At 37.9% G+C, this 26,321-nt stretch overlaps 1 long non-coding RNA gene across 1 annotated transcript; it reads left to right on the forward strand.

Moving 5' to 3' along the window:
- Positions 1-1,017: 1,017 nt before the first annotated feature.
- 1700020D14Rik (RIKEN cDNA 1700020D14 gene) lies at positions 1,018-2,657 on the forward strand. Its single transcript, NR_126545.1, has 3 exons — positions 1,018-1,237; positions 2,095-2,160; positions 2,340-2,657. It is a non-coding gene; the product is annotated as an RIKEN cDNA 1700020D14 gene (long non-coding RNA).
- Positions 2,658-26,321: the final 23,664 nt, after the last annotated feature.

Raw genomic sequence — 26,321 nt, forward strand, 5'->3', positions numbered from 1 at the left:
CAATTCTGAGTTACCAATTTAAAGCTAACTTTTTTGTAACCAGTGTTACATTTTTTTGATCATACCCAGTAACTATAAGCCAAAATTCTATGATCAAGACATGCAGAGCATATTTACACCTTTAAGACCAGTCAAAAACCAAATGAAGTGGCTACATGAATCTTATAAATCTAAGCCAATCAAAGAATTTTACCTTTTAAAGCTATAATTTTAAGGTAAAAAAGCACTTTGTCAATTGCTGAGCCCAACTGTAGAGAATTTTCTAGGAAAAGAACAACTATCAGCTTCTTTGCCTTACAACTAAGAAACTGCAGACTCCCTTTTTTAAAAAATAGTTTTTCAGCAGGAGCATCCTTGCTGTGAGTCACTCTTGGCTACAGTGCAGGGCAAGTTAAATCAGCCTCTGCTGTGTTAATTGACAAATCAAGAGATGGAAAGCCAGCAGATAAAGTTTTAACCATTTTTCTTTTTCAACATGGAACATAAAACAATCATTTATACAACGAAACAAAGACAGACATGAATTGACACATGGACATACATTGGTGCACCAAACACAAACACAGATAAAGTAGAGAACTTGATGTAACTAAATCTAAGAGTGTCTCCTGTAGAGGACAGAGAGAAAGCTGGATGTCTCCATATTTCCCTGTATCCCTGGGAGAGTTCTGAAATCCATTTCTCTCACTCTCTCTCTCATCTAAATGAAGAAAATATCTAATAAAAAATTGAAAAACAAGAAATGATATTAAAAAAGAGCAAAATGGGCTTAATAATTTTTATGTGGCACACTTAATTGATGTGTTTATGGTCTGTGACCCTTTCACCATCATTTAGATGATATCCCATAACCCCTTATTCTCTATTTCTCCATCACATTGAACCTGTTTTATATTGAGTAAGGTTGTAACCAGGGCTCACATGTCTTCCTATGGACCAGGATCATCTTGGCAGTTGGTCCTAGGGTGATTATGAGGTTGTACTTGTGCACACAATGGTATATTATGACGCCATAAGTAGTATATAAGGCCAGGCAGCAAGCAGCTCATGACAGTTATTATCAGGCAGACTAGCACAAATAGGTTACTAAAACCAGATCCAGCTTGATTTATCTATTTTCTATTGCCAGATTTCAAATAAAAATAGGTAATAGTGAGCTGCCATGAACCTCGAATTTATCCTTATTGGGAGCATTGTGTTTGCATTCATTTTCTTCATCCTAAAAGTTTTAATACAGGTAAGTTGTATATAGGTAATGTATTAACATTAATATAACACAGTACATGAGTGGCATATTTTTGTAAAGCTATGGAAACATTGAAGGAACTACTAGATGTATTTAATGTGCTTTCCTGCCCTAAATATTTCTGACACTTGGTATGCTCCTTGATAGAATTTTCCAAGTTTTTATTAAGGCTTAAATGGTTGCTGTTTGTTAGAAAACAAATATAGGTCAATAATTATATATTGAACTCTATAGAGAACATCTTATTCAGCATGAGGTAACAGGAAGGCTTAAAATAACCATTCACTAAGAGTGAATTATCTTAAAATTGTGTCAGTTCCCTTCATTTCTCTCTTTACCATGGATAAGTTTGTCTAAAAGAGAATTCATTGCTATTGGCTTAAAGTAATAAATAAATGATTTTACAAATGTACTTTTGCATCCCCAAAACATAGTTATGATTTTTTCATATGTTGTGGGCCGATTTTTTAATGATAATTTACCTTTTTGTGTAAAAAAAAATTAGTGTCATGTGGTTTCATTTATTGATAGAGGCTCTTTCTGAACATATTGGAGTCCTGTTCTAAAATTCCCTTTCTAGAATTTCAATCTTGAAATATTTTTTCATGACATTGACTTTGCTCAAAAAAAATGGATTTAATATACAGAAGATACCCAGATTATAAATAGTGAGTTTTTTAAGAATGTGTCACTTTTTCATTTATATCTCCTGCTTATCTATTATACCTCTAAATTGAGTTGTTTTCATTTTACTTCTACCATGGTTTGGGAAATTTGTGTTATTTCCAATTATTATCAAATCAAGTCATGAATGTGAGCTTATGTTTGTTTTTGTTTTAACTAAAAAGCAAATGGAGAATACTTTGCCATAAGGATTAGAGATATTGCTGGTGAATACCACTGAACTTCTCAAGGTAAGACATTAAAAAATGGTTTCCATTTTTTTTTCACTCTATGTCTGTGATGCCCTTCCACACAAGTCCATCTATATACCTTGTGGTACTTTTGTTCATTATCATAAGAAAGTTGTAATGAGGAAGTTATTCCACCTTCTAGGCTTCAAGTATCAACAGAATTTAAATTTATTTTACAGATCACTCCATATGAAAGGCCATCAAAGCACATCTACAATACATCTAAGAACAACTCCTTCTCAGTCAAACAAGAACAATGATGTGGATCTTTGGGTCAACGATTTCAGCCATGTTATGATTATTACATCCCTACAGAGAGTAGGGATATTCAAGGGGATCCTAGTTGACCTGAACAATGGCCACTGGCTCAAATTAAAAAACTCCTATCTATGAGAAACCATTTGGCCACATTGAGTTTAGGCAAATACACACTCTGAATGTTTCAATAGACAGTGATTGCACAACCAGCAAATAAAATCTTAAATTAATTCAAATCATTTCCTTTTTGCAACTGTGTTATTTAGAAGGTGAAGACTATGCTGATGTTCCAGAAGCATATTGTACACATATATTTAAATAACTAATTAAATGTATTTGCTAACTCCTATTTGATGGCAGAAGAATTTAGAATCACAATACAGAAAAATAAAAATCAAATTGCTGAGTATTTGCCAGTTAAATGCATTTAAGTTTTATAGCTCAGATGTCACAATCAGACTGCATATAGATTTTAAAATTTTATCTAAGTGACTGTAGTATGAAATTATATCTGTCCACAACTTTACTAATGTTAGAGGAATTACATGACCCTGTTTTCTATTAAAAACCTAAAGTTTTCAATCAATGAATTTTTTAGTGAGAACAATCCTTTATCATGATTAATGAATTTTTAAATGTATATTTCAATGTAATTTTACGAGTTTTTAACTTCATTTGTGGTCATATTGTGAAAAAAAAAACCTATGTTTCAAATAAATACAGATGAATTATACATTTGTAATGATTTACAATGTGTCAGAATCTTGACTATAGCAAAAGAATAGCCTATAAAAATGGCCTACATGGGATTTCTAGGAAATCTGTCAATCTGACTCAGAGGAACAATAAAGGCACATTGGAAGCTTGCCTGCTTATTTCAACTTGATGCCACAGAAAATCCATTCATCAGTCACTGGTAATTATCCACTGAGCTCCTGTATAAAATAGATTCAACAACCCAATATCAAACCTAGGATTGCAAATGTTATACGGTAGAGTTACTTGAATGGTTGTGGAAATTTCCCAAGACAGGGATTTTATTTTTTTTTCATGATTTTTTTATTATATATTTTCTTTATTTACATTTCAAATGCTATCTCAGAAGTTCCCTATACCGTACACCCAACCCTGCTCCCCTACCCACCACTCATACTTCTTGGCCCTGGCTTTCCCCTCTACTGGGGCATGTAAAGATTGACAGACCAAGGGGCCTCTTTTCCCAATGATGGCCAGCTACACCATCTTCTGCTACATATGCAGGTAGAGACATGAGCTCTTGGGATACTGGTTAGTTCCACCTATAGTGCTGCAGACCCCTTCAGCTCCGTGGTTACTTTCTCTAGCTTCCCCATTGGGGGGCCTGTGTTCTATACTATAGATGACTATGAGCATATACTTCTGTATTTGCCAGACACTGGCATAGCCTCATATGAGACAGCAGTACCAGGGTCCCTTCATAAAAATCTTGCTGGCATATGCAATAGTGTCTGGGTTTGGTGGCTGATTATAGGATGGATCCCCAGCTAGTGTAGTCTCTAGATAATCCATCCTTTCGTCTTGGCTCCAAACTTAATCTCTGAAATTCCTTCCATTGGTATTTTGTTCCCTATTCTAAGGAGGAATGAAGTATCCACATGTTGTCCTTCCTTCTTGATTTTCTTATGTTTTGCAAATTGTTTCTTGGGTGTTCTATGTTTCTGGGGTAATATTCACTTATCAGTGAGTGCATATCAAGTGACTTCTTTTGTGACTGGGTTACCTCACTAAGAATGATATCCTGCAGATACATCCATTTGTCCAATAGTTTCATAAATTCATTGTTTTTAATATCTGAGTAGTACTCTATTGTGTAAATGTACCACATTTTCTGTATCCATTCCTCAGATGAGGGACATCTGGGTTCTTTCCAGATTCTGGCTATTATGAATAAGGTTGCTATGAACATAGAGGAGCTTGTGCTTTTATTAGCAGTTGGAACATCTTCTGGGTATATGCAAAGGAATGGTATTGCTGGATCTTCTGGGAGTAGTACATCTAATTTTCTGAGGAATTGCCAGATTGATTTCCAAAGTGGTTATACCAGCTTGCAATCGCACCAGCAATGGAGGCGTATTCCTCTTTCTCCACATCCTCACCAGCATCTGCTGTCACCTGAATTTTTGATCTTAGCCATTATGACTGGTGTGAGGTAGAATCTCAAGGTTGTTTTGATTTGCATTTCCCTTCTGTTTAAGGATGTTGAACATTTTTTCAGGTGTTTCTCAGCCACTCGGTATTCCTCAGTTGAGAATTCTGTGTTTAGCTCTGTACCCCATTTTTAATGGGGTTATTTGAATTTCTGGAGTCCAGCTTCTTGAGCTCTTTGTATATATTGGAAATTATTCCCCTATGAGATTTAGGATTGGTAAAAATCCTTTCCCAATCTGTTGGTGTTTTTTTTTTTGTCTTATTGACAGTATCTTTTGCCTTCCAGAAGCTTTGCAATTTTATGAAGTCCCATTTTTTGATTCTTTATCTTTCAGCACAGGCCATTGTTGTTCTGTTCAAGAATTTTTCCCCTCACCCATATCTTCGAGGCTTTTCCCCACTTTCTCCTCTATAAATTTCAGTGTCTCTGGTTTTATGCCGAGGTCTTTGATCCACTTAGACTTGAGCTTTGTACAAGTAGATAAGAATGGATCAATTCACATTCTTCTACATGATAACCACCAGTTCGGTTAGCACCATTTGCCGTTTAAAATTATTAAGCCATTTTGCTCTTTAAAAATGCTTTTCTTTGCTGCAATATCATCATTCATTTGAACACACACAGACAGCAAGACAGAGACAGAGAGAGACACACAGAGAGAGACCGACAGAGACACAGAGAGAGACAGAAAGACAGAGAGATGGGGGAGGGAGGGAGGGAGGGAGGCAGGAAAGAAGGGAGGAAGGGAGAGAGAGAGAGAGAGAGAGAGAGAGAGAGAGAGAGAGAGAGAGAGAGAGAGAGAGAGATTGTAGATCTGATTGTTGCCAAGGACCAGTGTCAACGTTTTATGTGATGAATGGATCAGTGTTCATTTATACTGATAGGCAAGATTCAGATACAAGCTAAAAATTGACTCACTGTTATTTTGAAACAGTTCTCAGGAGCAGCTCTCTGGTTTTCTCTGTCTCTTTGAGTTCAAATCATTCTTTTATGAGTTACAGTCTTGCTTGTCATACAGTAATATATAATCTAACACAGAAATTTCTTCAAATACTTTAGTTTTCTAAAATCTTTCAGTCAGTTCATCACCAAGGGAAAAAATTCACAAATGTATAGTTGAGTGCCCACAAAGGTAAAAAGTCATTTACAGCAGTTACATGAAAAGAGAAAGGAGCTAAACAGGTTAGGGTAATGGTAAAATTTTTCCTCATGTACTTTAAACAATCTCTTCCTCTGAATATAATTCTATTGTTTTTCCCAACACTTTTCCCTGTGCAATATGCAATATAATTTCCTCTTGAAGTTTTTCCCAGTGCTCTGTCATAAGCCCTAATACTTTTTCATAGAAATTGTATCTAGATTTCTTTAGTAGCGGATTCCAAGTGATCAAATTAGTATGTTTCAATATTTCAAGTTAGGTCACTTTTACAATCCTCTGACCCCATTATTGAGTTCAAACTCTTTCAGCCATCCAGCTTTTCCCAACAATATTACTGTACTCTATTAGAGATATCCTCATGAGGAGTCTCAGTATTGGACCATAATCCAGTAAGTACAGTTATTTCTTTACACCCCTTTCTTACTAAACCAAACCCAGTTATCCTTTACTTTTAGCTTTTCTAGCCTCTAATAAATGTCCAGCTTTCTCAAAACTTATATGTTTCAAATACATCCAAAGACAAATTAATCATTATGAACACGACGATAAAATTTTCCTGAAAGCAGTTAATACAGTTTGTTGACACATCCCATAACTCATATTTGAATAGAATGGCCAGTACCAGACCAGTTCATTCCTAACAGATATCATAACTTTGTCCTCCGCAAGTTTTCTGTTCAATTCTTTTCCCAAAATGTTGTACCAATGTAGTATTTGAAAATAAATCTATATATGTGCTAAAACAGACAAGGAAATTGGATGCCATTGTAAACTAGAATTTCAGAATGCATTATGCAGTATTACTATTCTCCCACAGTAAAATCTGTTTCATAGAATAGAGTTCACACTCATTTTGTAACTGATATTTTGGATCACATATTTATCTTTGACATACATCTACAGGGAAGTTATATATGACAATCCTCACTAACTTTTATTTTTTTTCCAACGGATGCAATTTTTTATGTGTTTTATTTTTTCAAATTTGAAACTGGATCTGTTGCTAAAAACAAATACAGCTGTAGATCTTAAGTACATACCATGTTCCCCTCACAGTCATAACATCTCCTTGTTCAAAACCCATACTACTTTGTGAGCATCACTTCTTTTGTATGTCTTATTATTTTGATATATATTTTAATTAATAATTTTATTTCTTTAAATTTCAAATGATATTGCTACTTCCAGGTTACCAAACCACAACTTCCTTTCATTTCATTCCTGGTCTTCCCCATCTGCTCCTCCATCTACTCCCACCTCACCACTCTAGCATCCTCCTATGCTGTAGCATTCAACTTCCCAGACCAAGAGCCTCCCCTAACATTGATGTGAGATACAGCCATCCTCTGTTATATATGTACCTGGAGCTGAGGAGCTCTCTGTGTAGATATACACTTTGCTTGGTATCTTTAGTGTCTGGGTGCTCTGTGTAGTCTGGTTAGTTAATTTGTTCTTCCTCTAGGGTTGCAATCCCCTACAGCTCCTAGAGTTCTAACCCTAGCTCCACCATTGGGGTCCCTGTGCTCAGAACAATGGTAGTGCACACTCATATGTGTATTTCTCAGGCTCTGTCAGAGCCTCTCAGGGACAGCCATACCAGGCAGCTGTCAGCAAGCATTTCTTAGCATCAGCAATAGTGTCACAATGTCAATTGCAAAATTTGTTGTCAATTCTGCACTACATCTTAGTCATTCTGACTGGGGCAAGATGATAATTTTTGTTATGTTTTATTTCCATTTGCTCATCATTAAGGATACTAATAGAAAATGTCATAAGTATGAGTGCCTCCAAAAACACGGTTGAAAGCAAACACTAGCAGATTGACAGCACATCTGATAGCACTAGAACAAAAAAAAAAGCAAATATAACAAAGAAGACTACATGGTACATGGTAGGAAATAATCAAAGTCATAGCTGAAATCGACCAAGTAGAAATAAAGGGAACTATGAAAAAGAATTTTAAAAAAATCAGGATAACATGGACAAGATAGAAAAGTCTTTACCCAGAATAACAGAGACAGCATCCAAATTTAAAAAATCAGATATCAAACGACAAAAACAAAAGCCAAGGAAATCCAAAAAGTCATCAGATCCCTCTACAAAAGCCTATACTCAACAAAACTGGAAAGTCTGGAGGGAATGGATAATTTTCTAGACAGATACCAGGTACCAAAGGATAGATGTGCTTTCTATCTCTATTAAGGAAGCTTAATAAATATATATTTAATTATTAAATATCATTAAAAATAAATATAATTTTAGGAATTCTTATAAGATCTCTGTGAGGTATTAAGAAATCATCCCTTTGTTTATATAGAATCATTATAAGACAGTGCATCTTTGTAGTTCTGCAGAAATCTACTCAAAAGTATGTGTTAATATCTAGTGATTGTTATATACTTAGTAATAACAGGAAAAGTATGCTAATAGCAAGAATCTTTCCTAAACTGTATTTCTCCTGGGCCATGCCTATTGGAGCAAAGCTGTCATGGTTTGTGTATTAATCCACGGCATACTCATATCAGGAAGATCACCTGCTTTTCTATGATGGATCCTCTAAGATAATCCACATGCCTGACCTCAAGCTGTACAACAGAGCAAGTGTGATTAAAAACTTCATGGTACTGGTACAGGGACAGTTGTTAGATCAATGAAATACAATTGAAGACCCAGAAATGAACCCACACACCTGTTGTCACTTGATCTTTGAAAAGGGAGCTAAAACCATCCAGTGGAAAAAAGGCAGCATTTTCAACAATTGGTGCTGGCACAACTGGCATTTATCATGTAGAAGAATGAGAATTGATCCACTCTTATCTCCTTGTACAAAGCTCAAGTCTAAGTGGATCAAAGAACTCCACATAAAACTCGAGACAACATCCTTAATCATCAGGGAAATGCAAATCCAAACAACCCTGAGATTCCACCTCACCAGTCAGAATGGCTAGGATCAAATTTTCAGGTAACAGCAGATGCTGGTGAGGATGTGGAGAAAGAGGAACACTCCTCCATTGCTGGTGGGATTTCAAGCTGATACAAGCACTCTGATAATCAGTCTGTCGGTTCCTCAGAAAACTGGACATTGTACTATTGCTAGATCCAGCAATACTTCTTCAGGGCATATACCTAGAAGAAGTTCCAAACGTTAATGGGGACACATGCTACACTATGTTCATAGCAGCCTTATTCATAATAGTCAGAAGCTGGAAAGAACCCAGATGTCCCTCAACTGAGGAATGGATACAGAAAATGTGGTACATTTACACAGTGGAGTACTACTCAGATATTAAAAAACAATCAATTTATGAAATTCTTGGGCAAATGGATCTATCTGGAGGATATCATCCTGAGTGAGGTAACCCAGTCACAAAAGAAGTCACTTGATATGCACTCACTGATAAGTGGATATTAGCCCAGAAACCTGGAATACCCAAGATACAACTTCCAAACACAAGAAAATCAAGAAGGAAGACCAATGTGTGGATACTTCACTCCTCCCTAGAATAGGGAATAAAATGTCCATGGAAGGAGTTGCAGAGACAATGTGTATCTAAGGAGCTAAGACATAAGGATGGACCATTCAGAGATGGCCCCACTCTGGGGTCAATCACATAATCAGCCACCAAACACAGACACTATTGCATATGCCTGCAAGATTTTGTGGAAAGGACCCTGATATTTTGTGGAAAGTCTCTTGTGAGGCTTTGCCAGTACCTAGCAATTACAGAGGTCGATGATCACAGTCATCTATAGGTTGGAACACAGGGCCCCCAATGTAGGAGGTATAGAAAGTACCCAAGAGCTGAGGGGTCTGCAACTCTATAGGTTGAACAACAATATTAACTAAGCAGTACCTCCAGAGCTGGTGTTTCTAGCTGCATATGTAGCAGAAGATGGACTAGTCGGCCATCATTGGGAAGAGAGGTTCTTTGGTGTAGCAAACTTTATATGCCCCAGTACAGGGGAACACCAGGGCCAAGAAGTGGGAGTGGGTGCGTAGGGGAGCAGGACAGGGGGAGGGTATAGGGGACTTTTGGGATAGCATTTGAAATGTAAATGAAGAAAATATCTACTAATAAAATTTAAAATAACAAAATAACAAAAAACAAAAACAAAAGGAAAGAAGTATGGGAATGTGAACGATAAATATTAGGAACTGCAAAATCGGGACATTAAAGAAGAGAAAAGAAAGCAATGGCGAAATTAATAGAAGAATGACTGATTGTTCAGGGGTTCCTGATAACATTATAATGAAATACAACCATATTTAAAAATTCAATGATATTTATAGGGCAGTGGTTTGCAAAGAAAGACTCAGGTAGTAAATCTGTACCTAGGAAACCATTGCAATTCCACTTGTTTTCAAAAGCATTCTACTCACACCTATAGTTATAAGCTTTTGTTATTTTATTATGCAATGTTACAGGTTTCTGCTTTTACATGCTGCACACCAAAGCAATTATCAAGATTACTCTAAAAGTTCAAATTACTAAAATAGGTGGATTTGATGCCTAATCTGCAAACATGCAGAGAGTAGAAAGAATGGAGATAAATGAAGAAATAATGAAAAATAATGTACATAAAGACGAAACAGACACGATTTTTAAGAAGTATATAGGAGGAATAAGGAAAGCTAACTAGGGTAAAGCAGGTAGATGGGTTGACAAAAATACACAGTGGAAAATGAATGAAACTAATGATGGACGTATATGTAGGAAAGCACTATTTCTTTATTTTGTTTTTACACACACACATGGGTGTGTATACCACCAATTGATGAGAAAAGTCCCCATAACTGTTTATGAAAAGAAATAAAAAAAATTATAAAATGGAATGGCGTTTTAGTAAATGTTATGTAATATAAACTATTACATTGAGCCAGTTAGTGGTAGAACAGGCTTTTAATTCCAGTTCTTATAAGGTAGAAGTAATTTTCAATTCTACGTGATCCTGGTTTCTTCCATAATTTTATTTTGTGTTATTGAGTAGTTAACGTATGCTCTCTCAGCATTATGCCATATCTATACTTATTCTTCTCTTGCTCAAATTTTTGAGTGATACACTGGGAAACTTTTTTTCATCGTGAAACTAACAAGCACGACAAAATAGAAGATTTTTGAGTGAAAATATGTAGGTGAAAAACATAATCATACCATAATCACAAAAGATAAATACTAACAAAAATTATGAGAAAGGACACTGTGACCTCACTTGATGGGAAGAGGTCAGAATATTGAGAATATATTCAGACTCTTTGGGACAAGGTATAAAGAAAGAAATTAGTGGTATAAGAGTAGCAAGGGAGCCTGGATTTAGGAAATTTTTGTTTTATGGAAGGAAGACAGAAATGCAAACAGTCAAGTTACAGCCTTGACCAAAACACTATATGTAGACACCCAGGACACCATAGCTCTGCATTTCCCTAAATCCAGCCACAGATAGAAGGTAGAACTTCATGTTCAGTATAAGTCAAACATTCTAGAACCTATATATCTGGGTAACTGAAGGGGCCACCCTGGTCAGTAGATCAAAAACTCATTGATCTTCTAAAACAGGGAGAATCTTTCAATATCCTAATGATAGAGATTCTGTTGAAATAATGACTTGATTATTAATAGACTCAATTCAACTATAAAGCATACGGTAAAAAACTGGATACACAAACAAGATTCAGTATTTTTCTGCACACAAGAAACACATGTCAATAACAAAGACAGACAATATATCAGAGTAAAGGGATGGAAAAAAAACAACATGGAGTTGTCACCCTCATATCCAATAAAATAGATTTTTCAACCAAAAGTTTTCAAGCATGATGAAGAAGTACACTTCATATTGATCAAAGTGAAAACTCACCAATCAAAAGTCCCAATTATGAACATCTATGCCCCAAATGCAAGGGCACCCATATTCATAAAAGAAACTTTACTAAAGCTCAAAACACACATTGAACCCCACACAATAATGCACATGCCATTGAAACAGAAACTAAACAGACACAGTGAAACTAGTAGAGGTTATGAACCAAATGGAGTTAACAGGTATCTACAAAACATTTCAGCCTAAAAGAAAAGAATAGACCTTCTTCTCAGAACCTTATGGTAACTTCTGCAAAATTGACCACTAATACAAGAATACTGAAATAATCCTATGCATTCTATGAGATCACCATGGTCTAGGACTGGTCTTTCAGTAACAGCAAAAACAACAGAAAGTTCACATACACATGAAAAATGAACAACTCTATATTCAATGACAGCTTGCTCAGGGAAGCAATAAAGAAATAAAACACATCCTTGAATTTAATGAAAATGTTGACTTACCATACCCAAACTTAGAGGATACAATGAAAGCAGTACTAAGAGGAAAATTTATAGCACTAAGTGCCCTGGCAAACAAAATGGAGAGGTCTTATACTGACACCTTAACAGCACACCTAGAACAAAAAGAAGGAAACATACCCAAGAGGAGTCAGTGGCAGAAAACATTCAATCAGGGCCGAAATCAACCAAATACAAATAGTAATAATGAATTTATGAAATTCTTAGGCAAATGGTTGGACCTGGAGGGCATTATCCTGAGTGAGGTAACCCAATCACAAAAGAACTCAAATGATATGTACTCACTGATAAGTGGATATTAGCCCAGAAACTTAGAATAACCAAGATATAAGTGACAATTTGCAAAACACATGAAACTCAAGAAGAATAAAGACCAAAGTGTGGAAACTTTGCCCCTTCTTAGAATTGGGAACAAAACACCCATGGAAGGAGTTACAGAGAGAAAGTTTGGAGCTGAGACAAAAGGATAGACCATCTAGAGACTGCCATATCCAGGGATCCATCCCATAATCAGCCGACAAACGCTGACACCATTCCATACACTAGCAAAATTGTGCTGATAGGACTCTGATATAGCTGCCTTTAGTGAGACTACGCTGGGGCCTAGCAAACACATAAGTGGATGCTCACAGTCAGCTATTGGATGGATCGCAGGGCCCCCAATGGAGGAGCTAGAGAAAATACCCAAGGAGCTAAAAGGATCTGCAACCCTATAGGGGGAACAACATTATGAACTAACCAGTACCCCAGAGCTCTTGACTCTAGCTGCATATGTATCAAAAGATGGCCTAGTCAGCCATCAGTGGAAAGAGAGGCCCATTGGACTTGCAAAATGTATATGCCCCAGTACAGGGGAACGCCAGGGCCAAAAAGTGGGAGTGGGTGGGTAGGGGGGTGGGGAGGAGGGTATAGGGGACTTTTGGGATAGCATTAGAAATGTAAATGAGGACAATATCTAATTAAAAAAATAAACAAAGAAAAAAGAAGAGAAGAGAAGAGAAAAGAAGAGAAGAGAAAAGAAGAGAAAAGAAGAGAAAAGAAGGGAAAACAGATTCCTGGATTGTGTTAAAAAAATACAAAAAATCAGAAAAACCAAAAGCTGGTTCTTTGAGAGAATCAACAAGATAGATAATCCTCTAGCCAACTAACTAAAGGGCACAGAGGCTGTATCCAAATTAACAAAGTTAGAAATGAAAAGGGAGACATAACAAGAGAAAAGGAGGAATTTCAGAAAAATCAGCAGATCCTACTACAAAAGCCTATACTCAACCAAACTTGAAAAGCTAGACAAAACAGATGATTTTCTAAAAAGATACTACATGCCAAAGATACTACATGCCAAAGTTAAATCAACAATAGATAAGCTACCTAAACAGGTCGATATCCCATAAGGAAGTTGCAGAAATCGGTAACCACCCTCCCAAACAAAGCCCAGGACCAGATGGATCTACTGTAGAATTCTATAAGACATTCAAAGAATATCTAATATCAATATTCCTCAGGCTATTTCATAAAATTGAAGCAAAATGAAAACTACCTAATTCATTCTATTGAAGTGCTCAGGCAGCCTGCCTCTGTGCTTTCTTGAAGATGTTCCAGTTTCCCCACCCCCTGCTCCCTCCTGCAGCAAGCATGAGGCTTCCTCCCTCTCCCTGAACACTCCAAGAGGACCCAATCTGGAGTCAGAATGTCGCTGTCCTCACTCCCATAAAGAGAGCACTTAATGAACCCTCCCCCAAGGAGTCACAAATATTTGCTTTAGGATAGACAAATGGTATCCTCCCTCAACTCTGAGTCTACCAGGCTGGCACTCTCACTGCTAAATGGCTAAACACTTCCCAGGTGTAGTGGGCCCTGTTCCTGGAAAAATATTTTTTAAAAAATCTTGAGCAGATAATGAAGGGTCACAGGCGAGAATGACTGGCCATAAGAGACATTTATTCCTGACAACACCATAAACCTACTCTCTAGTGCAGGAAAGATACCTACCCACAGTCATGTGATTCTGCCCTGTCTCCTGATCAAACAATATTGTGTTTGAAAATTGACTTGCTTTGTCACTCTCCATCACCCTAAAATCCAAGAATTTCAAACTATGCTATATATAAGTGCCAAGCCTTCTAGACTCATGGGCATACTCCTTTCATGTGGAGTGGGAATGTTTGCAATCTGAGTCTGACTCCAAATAATAATAGAAAAGTCTCTTATGCATAATTGCATCAGACCCTAAAATTCTTGAGCTCTCCTGAGGTTCCCATGTTATCGGTGCATAACTTTTGGAGGCTCCTCTAGAATTCCCCCAGCGGATCTCTGGAATCTGCAGCTGGAAGAGTCTAAAGCCGGCGAGCAAGTGTGTTGTCAGGGTTTCTGTATTATTCTTTGTTCACTGTTCATGCCTCTCCTTTCTGGCTGTATTTTGGCATCAGGAAAAAGCCTCGAAGCAACAGTGCATGGCACAAGTAGTGGACATAGTGTATTCCTGCTTGGTCATGGCCATGATAGGCAGAAATTCATTCCTGACCTGGGGTTCAGGATGGATGAAGTTCCTATCCATTGGTCGGAAGTACTTGAGGAGAGACCATGGCACAATCTGCTTTCGTATAGACCTCGTTTCTACTTTTGAAGTAGGAGTCTGTGAGTCATAGTCTTTGGATTGGGTGAAGCTATTTCGGGCGTGTGTTTTTTGTCAGTGGTGTTCCGGGTAGAGATTAGTCGTTTGCTATACTGGACAGTGATGGACACAATGGAACAGGTTAACTCTCACTCTCTTCCCTCCCACTCCCTTAACATTGTCTTACCTTACTTTAATGAAATGAAAACCATAGCTCACAATGTCTCAGTGGATGTGAGCAAGAAGAAAATGCACACATATTACAGCTTAGAGTAGCCTACTTTCAGAGTGGGATAGCTAGCAGAGGGAACGTTCCATCTCCCCCATGTTGCTAGCAGTGGAAGATAAAGTGTTCCAGAAGGCACAGGGGCATCTAGAACAGGGCCCCTACATTGCAGTCTTGAAATACTTGATTGCCAACCCACCACCTCGTGAGCAATATTTTCTATAGCCCCTGACTAACGCTACTCTATGTCCAGGAATCATGCCTGCTCCGATGGCAGAAGAAAAAAATAGCAGGGATTATACAAGTCTTCATAGCCCCTCCACCGTATTTTACAGGACACTATGCCAGAAGAAGTTATTTTTCCACCGCCTTACACCCAGAAACCAACTCTGACCAAGGTGGCAACCCCTGCCTCGGTTGGGACTACAGAATTCCTGCACATGCCTTGGCTGGCTGGACCAGCAGAGGTGCCTTCACCACCCTAACTCCTGTCTGTACCCTGGGTTAGGAGTCTTGTTTAGGCAGTCCCTGAAAATGCACCCATGCATTGGCCGGCACACCAGCACAGGCACCCTCACCACAGGAGCTCACCTAGGTGCTTCTGCCCCCGATTATCTTCACTCATGCCAATAGGGCTCACAGAGGCATACGCACCCCAGGGAATTCCCACAGCAGAGGCAGAGGTCCCATCACTGGCTCTACACCTGTCTATGTATCCCCAAAGGAAGAGTTAGAAAAAGGTCTGAAGCAGTTGAAGAGGTTTGCAACCCCATAGAAAGAACAATAATATCAACCAAGAAAACACCCCACCCCACCCCACCCCACCCCACCCCGAGCTCCCAGGAATTCAACCACCAACCAAAGAGTACCCATGGAGACAGGCATGGCTCCAGCTGCATAGGTAGGAAAGGATGGTCTTGTCAGGCATCAATGAGAGAAGAGACCCTTGTTCCTGCAGAGGCTGGAAGTCTGGCCTTTCTTATCCACTTAACATTATTTTCCTTTTTCTCTAGTTTTTTTTTTTAATCAATAATAATTTTTGGTGCCACAATATTCTTTGACACATGGGTCTCCACTAGAGCTCTTTCAAAGGCTATATTCTTAGAGAAAATTTACATTCCTTCTCCTAGAAGTTAAGAATTGACAATATCTCGTAGGATAGGGATAGGACACTCAGTTCAACTACTTTCTTATGCTGAGATTTAGCCTGGTGTGAGTTTGCACAAGTCTTATACATGCAGGTACAACTTCATGATTTCTTGTGTGTAGTAGCCATACTGTGCCCAGTCGATACTGTGCTCCATAAACATAGTTTTAATTTTACCTTCTTTCCACCCTCTCTTCCACAATGAAGGCTGAGCTTTTTATAGTGGATACATGGTACATATATTTCAGCCCCATAGAAAGAACAACAATACCAACTAACTGGAAGCCCAGAGCTCCAGAGGACTTAACCCCAATCAAAGAGTATACATGGATGAGTCCATGGATCCAGCTACATATGTACAGAGAATTGCCTTATCTGGCATCAGTGGGAGGAGAGTTCTTTGGTCCTATGTATGTTGGATGCCCCTGTACATGGGGATGTTAGAGGGGTGAGCCTTAAGTGAGTGGGTAGGTGAGGGAACACCCTCTTAGGGGCAAGGAGGAGTAGGATTGGGTGGGGGTTTTGAAAAGGGGAGGTCAGGAGGGGGGAGTACATTTGAAATGTAAATAATTAAAATAGCCAAATAAAAAATTAAAAGTACATTAAAAAGAGAGAGACTGAGGGCAAGGTGGTCAAGTTCCTGGCCCAGCCTGGGATGCATATCAAGCGGAGACTCCAAACAAGAACAGTTTTACTGATGATATGGTGTGCTTATAGACAGGTGCCTAACATGGCAGTCCTCTGAGAGGGCAAAGCAGTAGTTGACTGAGACAGAAACAGATATTTTAACCCAACTAATAGATATGTTCACCCCAACTGAAGTCTGGGAACCCTGTTCTTGAATTAGCAAAAGGCTTAAAGAAGATATAGAGGAGGGAAATTCCATTGGGAAACCAGCATTCTCAACTACCCTGCAGCCATGAGCTAACTCAACCAACCTGGTTGAGTCATCATCTGGTCTGAGAGCCCTGGATATAGCATAGGACTGACTGCCAAGTCTGGCCCTCTTAGGATATGTGTCAAAACCATGAGAGACTTGTGGTACCAAGCATGGGGAAGCCTGGTGTGTGTGTTCGGGAACACCCTCTTGCAGACAGGCGGAGGAAAATAGAATGGAATAATTTTAAAATATATTTGAAGGACAAGAGTATAGAAGGACATTTTCATATGTTCCATCAGTCTTCAAAAGTATCAAATTATACCACTTTTGGGCATATAGTCTAAGAAAGAGTCATCCTACACAAAAGGCTCTTAATTAACTATGTTTATGAAAGCTATATCCATATTAGGAAAAAAACAAAAAAGGATATCTCTTAAAAGAACATATAAACAAAATATTTATCATGCCATGAATAAATTGGAAAAATCTAAAAACATGTACAAATTTCTCAACAGATAAAATTTACCCAAAATAAATCAAGTTTTACTATATATTTTAAATAGGCATGCATCCTCTAAGGAAGGAGAAGCAATTATTAAATATTCAAGCAAGAACAAGAATAACTAACCAATAATAGCAACAAGAGCAAAACAACTAAAACAACAAAAACAACTACAACCCCAAACCAAATCTCTGATTTGAACTAATACTTCAAACGAAAGATGTCAATCCTCCATAAATTAGTCGATGGAATAGATACAGAAGCTACAATTTATTTTTGTGGTCAGTGTTTTGCAAAAATGATACTAGTTCAAATAAATGCATTATGCTTTTACTCATAATATTCATAAAACCGAAAACTAAGTTTTTCCTAAACCAAAAATAAACATAAGAAATGTACACTCACATATGGTGTATTAACCATCTATTAAGAAAAAAATGACACAATCAGAACTGTAGTCAAATGGATATAACTAAAAAACATAACTCTGAATGAAATAATCCAGCCCCAGAATTATAAACATGGAGCATGTAAACCTAGAAGTGGATATAATCTGTTAATTATGTCAGAACAAGTGCAATCTCCAGACTAACGGAGATTAGTTAAAGTGGGAGCTTTAAAATGTAGGCCTGGATGTCCCAGGGAGGGGAGAATGATGCTGATTTTGACAGTAGTTGAAGTTGACAGGTATACTTAGAATAATGGATAAAGTCAAGAAGAAAATATTGAACGACAGTTCTTGGAGGATACCTGGTTCTGTGGAGATCTAGAAATATGTAAGGTTGAATTGGGGAATGAAGGACACTTTGAAACCAGAGAGTGAGTTCCAAATGCAGAAGACAAACTCTAAATATCTCAGTGAGTATAGAGTGTGTGATTTAATCAAAGCTTCAAATCAAGCTTCAAAATCTCACTCCTACATTCTAAGTTCTATTCTATAGTCTACAAAACAGAAATATGGACACAAATCAGCCATAAAATAACTCAAACTAAATTTCTAATTGCACAAAAAAATGCCAAGAAGCCAATAAGGTGGCATAGTGATCAGGAAAATTCTTCATCTAACCCTCCATCTGACAAAATAGTAACAACCAAAATATTTAAAGAAATCAATAAGTTAGACACTAAGACACAGATAAACTCATTGTAAGATATGCTTTACATGTAATTAAACATTTCTAATCTCATAAACTTTGTATGTGTAATAAATATCGAAGGAAATGGTCAATGCCATTAGGCCTTATGAAAATGCAAATAAAAATGAAAGTAGTAATCCATCCTAACACAATAGATGAAAAACTGCTGCTACAGTCCATGTTGTTCAGAATATGAAGAATAGTGATGACTCCCCAGATGATGAAGTGAGTAAAAACTGGCACAAAACTCTGGAAATCAATCTGGTGGTTTATTTTTTTTTCTGTTTTGTAGAAATGTTCCTTGCCATCTGGAACAGTGGGCTGCACACAGACAGCCTTGTTCCAGTCAAGAAAAGGTCTAGAATCCTGGGGAACCAATGTGTGGTGATTTCCACCTACATGGGATGGAAGGTGTTCTTATGTCTCCTGGGTCCCTAGCTTCTGTAGAAGTTACCGCCCCACAGCCCCCCACAGGAGAGGTGTGTTTATCAGTCAAGTATGGGCAACACCAAGCCTTCCTATATGCAAATATGTTTTAACCCAAACTCTCAGTCCAAGCCAATGAGAAGTACCTGCTGTAGAACCCTGAATCATTCCCTAAACTATATATAAATCCTATGCAGGGAATTATAGGGGTACGAGAACTCTTCGATCATCGGAGCCATTTGTTCCAAGAGCTGTAACACTTGGGTAAAGGTCTGCTTTCCCAAAGTCTGAGGCTTCCCCTGAGGCTCCATCACACACCTCAGTGGATAGTGGATAATCGGACTCTTGGCCCAGGCAACTTGACAAAATGTAGAGTGGCTTGGAGTTATGGAGTGACCTGGAAGGCACATCAGACGCTTCACCTCCCTGCCCTCCCTTGCTTCCCTTCACTGGATCTCTTGCACCAGGCCTGGCCAGAGATCTTTCAGAGGAAAGCCTCTGGTGCTCAGGCCCACAGTTTCTCAGAACATTTTAAATAGTTCCACACGAAAACGCTGAATTCTGATCATTTGAATATACCCAAAAGTAGAAGTGTTTTTATCTCACTTAGAGTTTTGATCAGTAATAAGCAATATATACAAGGAATATACCTCAAGAATAGGTATTCATAGCACCTATATTCTAGGTAGCAAGACACAGTAAATGACACCAATCAATGTCCCTCAATGAATAAATGAATACAGAAAATGCAGTTCATTTATAAATGGAATACTTTACAGATACTGAAAACAAAGACATCATGGATTTTGAAGGCAATGAATAGAAATAGGAAATATCACTCTTATTGTTGTAAGTAAGACCCAAAAGAAAAGGCAGTACTGAATTATGTAAATGGTTGGCAGGGATAGGATCAGGGGGGACTTGGTATTATGTATGAAAAGTGACAGGAGAAAATGTAAGATGACCAGTACATACTTGTGGGTGTTCAGTGTTGTTGTTGTTTTTTTTTCTTCATTTCTTGTGTGTGTGTGTGTGTGTGTGTGTGTGTGTGTGTGTGTGTGTGTGTCTGTGCGCGCGCGTGCGCGCACATGTGTGTGTATGTATGAACTTATATGTGTGTTTGTGTGATTTCCAGTAGTTCTCTAAGGTATTTACTCATTTCCTCTTAATGGAACTCAATTATCTTAATAAAAATCATTTTGCGATCTTCGTCTTTCAGCTTAGATATAGTATTCTTGTCTGAAGTCGTATGAGAGATGGAACCTATTGGATAAATAGAAGATCGCTTTTACTGATTTTTTTTCTGGTATTCATATATCTGGATTCGCAATTATTTTAAATCTTTGTGCTCTTTTATTTGTTTTTATTTCTTGGGTATGTGTTTGGTTTTGGTTTCCTGTCTGTCTTTTCATTGTTTGATAATTTTCTATGGCATGTTAAGAATACTGCCCATATCATGAGCCCACCATCTGAATACCTGTTATCTTGGAACTAGGATACTGATTTGAGTTGTATAAGAAAGAATAGGAGGGAGTGTGTTTATGAATATTAAGCACTAGATCATATGGATAAGGAAGACCTTCAACAGAATTCTGTTTATAGAGCTTTGATGGGAAAAAAAATGGTTCTAAGGAGCAGTATAAGAACATGTGTTTCCTCACATTGTGATTACATGTTGCTCTCCTAATATAAGCTAGGAGAGAGTTAGAAGAGTGTTTATCTTGGCCTCCTTTTGATTATTTTAATAATTTCTAAAATTAATTCTTAGAGTATTCAAAATCATTTTGTATTTAATTATCTGTATTCAATATATTTATTACTGAGTAATCAAATTGATACTATTTATCTTAGGGGCATTGAGAGATGAATGAGTTATTAAGCAAAGTTATTGTGATGCAGTGAACCAAGTTCAGTACCAGCATTCACATGGCCACTTATCACTTATGTCACTTATAATTTTCCAAAAACGGAATGTATTTCTGATTCTGGCCTTGTGCTGTAAGGCACACATATATCTCAAATTCCGCAAAAAGACAAAACTATTTCACATGCTTTATTAAGAGATTTATGAACTTGCATTATATAATCATGTCTCTATTACTCCTCTCATAACTATTCTAGGCCATAGATATTTGTTTTTTTGACTGTGAGTATTTGTGTGTCTTAATTTGCATATGTGTCTCTGTGTGAGTATGTGTGTGTGGGAGGGTGTCTGTAGGAGGGAGAGAGAGAGACAGAGGGGGAATATACATTTTATATAGGTTTGAAATAGATAATTTGAAAGCAACATATTGAACACAGAAATGATGAAAGAAATGTGGGAACAAGTGGACAATACCTCTTTGTGGTTATATAGTCTCATGTGCAACAAAAAGTAGAAGGAATAAAAACTACTTTACTAGAGAAACTTTTTAAAAGGTGTCTTATAGAATACAATGTCTCATTCTGCTACCATAGAATGATTATTCTGAATTCTTTTATAATTGGAAGTCAGTAATTTGCTTAGGGCTGAGAACAGATGCTGTAAAATTTGATCAGTAGCAATTATAATGAACTGATTCTAGACATAGATAAGTTTTAAAAACAGGATTTATGAATTTCTGACTAGAATATAACTTGGTACATAGAAAAGGATAAAAGCAAACTCAAATATATACACTTGCCTCTGCTGAATATTATAATAAGGTTCCCACCTCCAAAACATGCAGTGTTAATACTTTTTAATGGGGCATGTCAAATTCATGAGTGGAAAGATATATGGAATAAGGGTTTTTTATGGTTTTATAGCTTTGTTGTAGAAAGGAAGGGAGAAAGAGAGAAGTTAGAAAGAGGGAGAGAGGCTGGCCAGGGCCATGTGGAGAGAGGGAGAAGGGAGAGAGAGAGAGAGAGAGAGAGAGAGAGAGAGAGAGAGAGAGAGAGAGAGAGAGAGAGAGAGACAGACAGACAGACAGACAGACAGACAGACAGAGAGAGAGAGAGACAGAGAGAGAGAGAGACAGAGAGACGGAGAGAGAGCGAGAGAGAGAGAGCGAGAGAGCGAGAGAGCGCAAGCTAGAGTAAGAAAGGTGAGAGCTTAGAGACAGGATAAGTTTTTTTTTCTGAGTTTTATTTTACTTTATTTTTTTATTTTTTTTTATTATCAGGTATTTTCCTCGTTTACTTTTCCAATGCTATCCCAAAAGGCCCCCATACCCACCCCCACAATCCCCTACCCACCCACTCCCCCTTTTTGGCCCTGGTGTTCCCCTGTACTGGGGCATATAAAGTTTGCAAGTCCAATGGGCCTCTCTTTCCAGTGATGGCCGACTAGGCCATCTTCTGATACATATGCAGCTAGAGACAAGAGCTCCGGGGTACTGGTTAGTTCATATTGTTGTTCCAAGTATAGGGCTGCAGTTCCCTTTAGCTCCTTGGGTACTTTCTCTAGCTCCTCCACTGGGGGTCATGCCATATAATAGCTGACTGTGATCATCCACTTCTGTGTTTTTAGGCCCCGGCATAGTCTCACAAGAGACAGCTATATATGGGTCCTTTCAGCAAAATCTTGCTAGTTTATGCAATGGTGTCAGCGTTTGGAAGCTGATTATGCGATGGATCCCTGGATATGGCAATCACTAGATGGTCCATCATTTCATCACAGCTCCAAATGTTGTCTCTGTGACTCCTTCCATGGGTGTTTTGTTCCCATTTCTAAGAAGGGGCAAAGTGTCCACACTCTGGTCTTCATTCTTCTTGAGTTTCATGTGTTTAGCAAATTGTATCTTATATCTTGGGTATCCTAAGTTTCTGGGCTAATATCCACTTATCAGTGAGTACATATTGTGTGAGTTCCTTGGTGATTGTGTTACCTCACTCAGGATGAAGCCCTCCAGGTCCATCCATTTGCCTAGGAATTTCATAAATTCATTCTTTTTAATAGCTGAGTAGTACTCCATTGTGTAAATGTACCACATTTTCTGTATCCATTCCTCTGTTGAGGGGCATCTGGGTTCTTTCCAGCTTCTGGCTATTATAAATAAGGCTGCTATGAACATAGTGGAGAATGTGTCCTTCTTACCTGTTGGGACATCTTCTGGATATATGCCCAGGAGAGGTATTGAGGGATCCTCCGGTAGTACTATGTCCAATTTTCTGATGAACTGCCAGACTGATTTCCAGAGTGGTTGTACAAGCTTGCAATCCCACCAACAGTGGAGGAGTGTTCCTCTTTCTCCACATCCTTGCCAGAATCTGCTATCACCTGAGTTTTTGATCTTAGCCATTCTGACTGGAGTGAAGTGGAATCTCAGGGTTGTTTTGATTTGCATTTCCCTGATGATTAAGGATATTGTACATTTTTTCAGGTGCTTCTCTGCCATTTGGTATTCCTCAGGTGAGAATTCTTTTTGCAGCTCTGAGCCCCATTTTTTAAATGGGGTTATTTGATATTCTGGAGTCCACCTTCTTGAGTTCTTTATATATATTGGATATTAGTCCCCTATCCAATTTGGGATAGGTAAAGATCCTTTCCCAATCTGTTGGTGGTCTTTTTGTCTTATTGACGGTGTCTTTTGCTTTGCAGAAGCTTTGCATTTTTATGAGGTCCCATTTATCGATTCTCGATCTTATAGCACAAGCCGTTGCTGTTTTATTCAGGAATTTTTCCCCTGTACTCATATCTTCGAGGCTTTTCCCTACTTTCTCCTCTATAAGTTTCAGTGCCTGTGGCTTTATGTGGAGTTCTTTAATCCACTTAGATTTGACCTCAGTACAAGGAGATAGAGCTGGATCAATTCGCTTTCTTCTACATTATAACCGCCAGTTGTGCCAGCACCATTTGTTGAAAATGCTGTCTTTTTTTCCATTGGATGGTTTTAGCTCCCTTGTCAAAGATCAAGTGATTATAGGTGTGTGGGTTCTTCTCTGGGTCTTGAATTCTGTTCCATTGGTCTACTTGTCTGTCACTATACCAGTACCATGCAGTTTTTATCACAATTGCTCTGTACTACAGCTTTAGGTCGGGCATGGTGATTCTACCAGAGGTTCTTTTTTCCTTGAGAAGAGTTTTTGCTATCGTAGGTTTTTTATTATTCCAGATGAATATGCCAATTGCCCTTTTTAATTTGTTGAAGAATTGAGTTGGAATTTTGATGGGGATTGCATTGAATCTGTAGAATGCTTTTGGCAAGATAGCCATTTTTACTATATTGATCCTGCTAATCCATGAGCATGGGAGATCTTTCCATCTTCTGAGATCTTCTTTAATTTCTTTCTTCAGAGACATGAAGTTCTTGTCATACAGATCTTTCACTTCCTTAGTTAGAGTCAAGCCTGGGTATTTTATATTATTTGTGGCTATTGAGAAGGCTGTTGTTTCCCTAATTTCTTTCTCAGGCTGTTTGTCCTTTGTGTAGAGAAAGTCCATTGACTTTTTGAATTAATTTTATATCCAGGTACTTGACTGAAGCTGTTTATCAGGCTTAGGAGTTCTCTGGTGGAATTTTTAGGGTCACTTATATATACTATCATATCATCTGCAAAAAGTGATATTTTGACTTCTTCCTTTCCAATTTGTATCCCCTTGATCTCCTTTTGTTGTCTAATCTCTCTGGCTAGGACTTCAAGTACAATGTTGAATAGGTAGGGAGAGAGTGGACAGCCTTGTCTAGTCCCTGATTTTAGTGGGATTGCTTCAAGCTTCTCACCATTTACTTTGATGCTGGCTACTGGTTTGCTGTAGATTGCGTTTATCATGTTTAGGTATGGGCCTTGATTTCCTGAACTTTCCAAGACTTTTATCATGAATGGGTGTTGGATTTTGTCAAATGCTTTCTCAGCATCTAACGAGATGATCATGTTGTTTTTGTCTTTGAGTTTGTTTATATACTGGATTATGTTGATGGATTTCCGTATATTGAACCATCCCTGCATCCCTGGGATGAAACCTACTTTGTCAGGATGGATGATTGTTTTGATGTGTTCTTGGATTCGGTTAGCAAGAACTTTATTGATGATTTTTGCATCGATATTCATAAGGGAAATTGGTCTGAAGTAATCGATCTTTGTTGGGTCGTTTTGTGGTTTAGGTTTCAGAGTAATTGTGGCTTCATAGAATGAGTTGGGTAGAGTACCTTCTGTTTCTATTTTGTGGAATAGTTTGTGAAGAACTGGAATTAGATCTTATTTGAAGGTCTGATAGAACTCTGCACTAAACCCATCTGGTCCTGTGCTTTTTTTTTCCTTTGGTTGGGAGACTATTAATGACTGCTTCTATTTCTTTAGGGGATATAGGACTGTTTAGATCATTAACCTGATCTTGATTTAACTTTGGTACCTGGTATCTGTCTAGAAACTTATCCATTTCATCCATGTTTTCCAGTTTTGTTGAGTATAGCCTTTTGTAGAAGGATCTGATGGTGTTTTGGATTTCTTCAGGATCTGTTGTTATGTCTCCCTTTTCATTTCTGATTTTGTTAATTAGGATGCTTTCCCTGTGCCTGCTAGTGAGTCTGGCTATGGGTTTATCTATCTTATTGATTTTCTCAAAGAACCAGCTCCTAGTTTGGTTGATTCTTTGAGTAGTTCTTCTTGTTTCCACTTGGTTGATTTCACCCCTGAGTTTGAATATTTCCTGCCTTCTACTCCTCTGGATGAATTTGCTTCCTTTTGTTCTAGAGCTTTTAGCTGTGTTGTCAGGCTGCTAATGTGTGCTGTCTCTAGTTTCTTTTTGGAGGCACTCAGAGCTATGAGTTTTCCTCTTAGATATGCTTTCATTGTGTACCATAAGTTTGGGTATGCTGTGGCTTCATTTTCATTAAACTCCAAAAAGTCTTTAATTTCTTTCTTTATTCCTTCCTTGGCCAAGGTATCATTGAGAAGAGTGTTGTTCAGTTTCCGCGTGAATGTTGGCTTTCTATTATTTACTTTGTTATTGAACATCAGCCTTAGTCCATGGTGGTCTGATAGGATGCATGGAGCAATTTCAATATTTTTGTATATGTTGAGGCTTGTTTTGTGACCTATTATGTGGTCAATTTTGGAGAAGGTAGCATGAGGTGCTGAGAAGAAGGTATATCCATTTGTTTTAGGATAAAATGTTCTGTAGATATCTGTTAAGTCCATTTGTTTCATCACTTCTGTTAGTTTCACTGTGTCCCTGTTTAGTTTCTGTTTCCATGATCTGTCCATTGTTGAAAGTGGTGTGTTGAAGTCTCCCACTATTATTGTTTGTGGTGCAATGTGTGCTTTGAGCTTTACTAAAGTTTCTTTAATGAATGTGGCTGCCCTTGTATTTGGAGCATAGATATG

This window comes from Mus musculus, chromosome Y (assembly GCF_000001635.26).
Source record: "Mus musculus strain C57BL/6J chromosome Y, GRCm38.p6 C57BL/6J".
NCBI classification, from domain to species: domain Eukaryota; kingdom Metazoa; phylum Chordata; class Mammalia; order Rodentia; family Muridae; genus Mus; species Mus musculus.